This window comes from Mauremys mutica, unplaced genomic scaffold, assembly GCF_020497125.1.
Source record: "Mauremys mutica isolate MM-2020 ecotype Southern unplaced genomic scaffold, ASM2049712v1 000671F_np12_subseq_1:101755_obj, whole genome shotgun sequence".
In the NCBI taxonomy this organism is placed as follows: domain Eukaryota; kingdom Metazoa; phylum Chordata; order Testudines; family Geoemydidae; genus Mauremys; species Mauremys mutica.
In genome coordinates, this window is record NW_025423030.1 from 60,771 (window position 1) to 63,955 (window position 3,185).

Consider the following 3,185-nt stretch of genomic DNA (forward strand, 5'->3'; position numbering starts at 1 on the left):
TCTCCGTAGCACAGAGACAGGAACAGACAGCGAAAGCCAAAGCGGCCCCAGGGCAGGGGGCGAGGCTGCCTGTTGGACGAGGAGACCAGGTGGGACAGGCGTTTTGGACAGGCTGTCCTCCCGTCAAAGGAGGAAGAGCCCGAGAAGAAGGGCCGGGCAAGAAGCTACAAGCAGGGAAAGAAGCAGAGCAGGCAGGCAGCTCCCCTTAGAGCCAAGGAAGGCACCGGTCCAAGCCCCCCAAAAGCAGACTAGAGAGCAGATCAGCTGCAAAAGACCAGGGAAAGCCAAGAACACAGAAAGAGCCTTATAAGACCCAAGTAAAGTTTCAGAGCTGAGCTTTGCTTACAAGGAGGAACGTGTGACAAAGATGCCTAGAAGTACAAGACCTGTTGAAAAGAGCACTCCCAAAGACCCAAAATAACAACTGCTTTCCTAAGAATCTGCTTTGCAGTGCACTAAGCCTAAACAGCCCACTGTCAGTTTTCTGTTGTTCAACCCCATTCCCAGAGGAAAGCGCAAACGCAGTCCCCCACTACCACAAATTATGCAGTCAAGTTTCCCGCGTTTGGGGAAATCACAGGGGTCAACACACCCGCAGTGCAATGGATGAGCCTCACCCTGGGAAAACCACCTTCATGATCATGGTATCTCCCCTGCCAGGTAAGTATGAGTTCCTGCTGCCCGGCCGCCGCCCGCCCTCGCTCGCCCCGCACTTATAACACACGGGGCGGACCGCCGCGCCCCCACCGCCGGCCTCGCCCACACCGGCCCCCACTGCCGACAGCTGCCCCGACGCGGCCCCCGGAGACCGTCCCTTCCCCACGCCGAGCTCCCGGTGCCAAAGTCGGGCCCTGCCTGGCAGCCTGCGTCCGCTCCCACCATGCTCTGCTCGCACACAGATCTGCATACCCGCTCACGCGGCTCCGCCCCTCCGCTCAGGCCCCTCCCCCTGCCCGCCCGGGCCGCCGCTCTTGCGTGCTCAGCTCTTTGAGCTCAGATGGGGTGTAGTGCTCAGATCGAGTGCGACAGACCTTAACTTTGCCATGTGAGGGTCATTCTATCCCCATTACCTGGCTTGCTTATTTATACCTATGACTGTCTTTAACTGTTGTATGCGTGATGTACCCTCACTGCTTGCTGACTGTATCTTGAACTCACCCACAGTATACCCCACATTGGGGACATTGCACACTGTATAAGTTATGTGCTGTCCAATACCAAAAGTACTAGCATCCCCCTATACTCTGTATGTCACCCCTGATGACCAGTAACTGATGTTACAAACTCTCTGTATTATCTATTCTTAAACATTTTCTAATAAACATTTAAAACTAAAATCACCCTATACTCTGTATGTCACCCCCGATGACCAATATCTGATGTTTCAACTCTCTGTATCGTTCATTTTCAAATATTTTCTAATAAACTTTTAAATCTTGGCCTATCCAAGGCCGTGATCAAGTGTCTTGATGTTTTTGGTCTTTTGGCCTCGAGATGAAAACCTTGTCTGTGTCTTGGGAACCTTGAGGTAAAAAATTGTCTAAGTTGTAGCGGGTCCCATCCCGGGAAGCCAGGCCATCAGAGAGACGACGTGGCCCACCTGCTGCTGGGGAAAGAGTGCAGCTTGCATTTCGCTTCTCTCTCTCGCTCTCCCCACCGGAAGTTGGTCCAATACAAGAATGACCTCCCCTGCCTTGTCTCACGTCAGTTTCTCCTCAGGGCAGAAGGTCGGGTGTTGTCAGCCACTCTCCAGAAACTGGACGGCCACTCGATCCCTTTTGTGACCTGCCAAGTGAGGCTGAGTGCACTGGCAAGCAGGGCTGCCCAGACGGGGGGGCAAGAGGGGCAATTTGCCCCAGGCCCCGAGCCCCACAGGGGCCCCCACCAGAGTTTTTCGGGGCCCCTGGAGCAGGGTCCTTCACTCGCTCCAGGGAGCCTGGAAAACTCTTGCGGGGCCGGGCGCAGGAGCTTCTTCCGCTCCCAGTCTTTGCTGGCGGCTGGGGTCCTTCCGCCCCTGAGCGGACCCCCCGCTGGCGAATTATCGCCGAAGACAGAGCGGGACCCGCCGCTGAACTTCAGCTCGGTCTTCGGTGGTAATTCGGCGGCGGGGGGCCCTTCCATTCCGGGACCCGCCGCTGAAGTGCCCCGAAGACCCACGGCGGGGCCCCCCCCGCTGCAGAATTACCGCCGAAGACCGGGCTGCACTGGTCGGCCCTGCTGGGAGGCAGCTCCACATGGAGCTTCCCACCTTGACATCCCTGGACGAGGTGAGGTGGTGCATTGGCAAAGGGGGCGGTTTGAGCAGAGGGTGTGTGTGTGTGTGTGTGTGTGTGTGTGTGTGTGCGTGCGCTCTGCTGCCCTCTTTCGGCGCAACAACTGTTTCTCCGTATGTCACAGCCCCCATACCGTCGACCCCGGTGGTGATTTCCCCATGTTACAAGGGCTGGCTGGCCTGACCCTTCTCCCCTCTGCGGAGTGTGGCAGGGGCTGCAGCTCACCCCCTGTGGGGCAGGAGGGCCCAAGTGTGGGGCACTGGGCTCCGATGCACCTGGAGAGCAGCTCAGGTGAGGTGGGGCAGGGCAGGGCGTGTGGTGTCTGTTCTGTGTTGCCTGGTGCTGGGCCATTGCACAATCCCCAGCCACACCGCACAGCGCACCCCGAGAGGGGGCAGGGGGCCAAGCAGACGATCCAGCACGAGCGGGGAGAGGATGTGTGGTTGGGGCGAGGAAAAGCCTTGGGCTGCACTGGGGGAGTGCAGAGCAGGGGTGACACCCCAGAAACCTGCAGCAAAGGGATGGACAGGTGGGCTGGGCAGATAGAAGAGGCAGCGGGACTAAAATCTAAAAGGGGAGTGTGGGGTCTAGTGGTCAGAACGGGGGAGGGGGGCTGGTGGTCAGAATTCCTGGGTTCTATCTCCAGCCCTGGGAGGGGAGTGGGAGCCAGTGGTTAGGGTGTGTGTCAGGGGGAGAGCCAGGACTCCTGGGTTCTCTCCCTGGCTCTGACTCTCTCTTGTGCAATCCCTCAGCAGTTACCCAATTCACCAGCGTGTGGGAGCGAGGGGCTGGGGCCGGGTTGTGACACAGGCCAGAGTCCCGTACTGCCCCTTTGTTACCCAATCAGGGCAGGGTGGGGGATGGCCTGGGAGTCCCGCTAAGAAAGGCGCTTCTGGTGGGTCTGTGTGTGGG

General features: G+C 58.5%; 1 non-coding gene across 1 annotated transcript; it reads right to left on the reverse strand.

Annotated features, from left to right (window-relative positions):
* Positions 1-504: 504 nt before the first annotated feature.
* Positions 505-668, reverse strand: LOC123357473. The gene has a single exon (XR_006575560.1). It is a non-coding gene; the product is annotated as a U1 spliceosomal RNA (small nuclear RNA).
* Between the last annotated feature and the right edge of the window lie 2,517 nt (positions 669-3,185).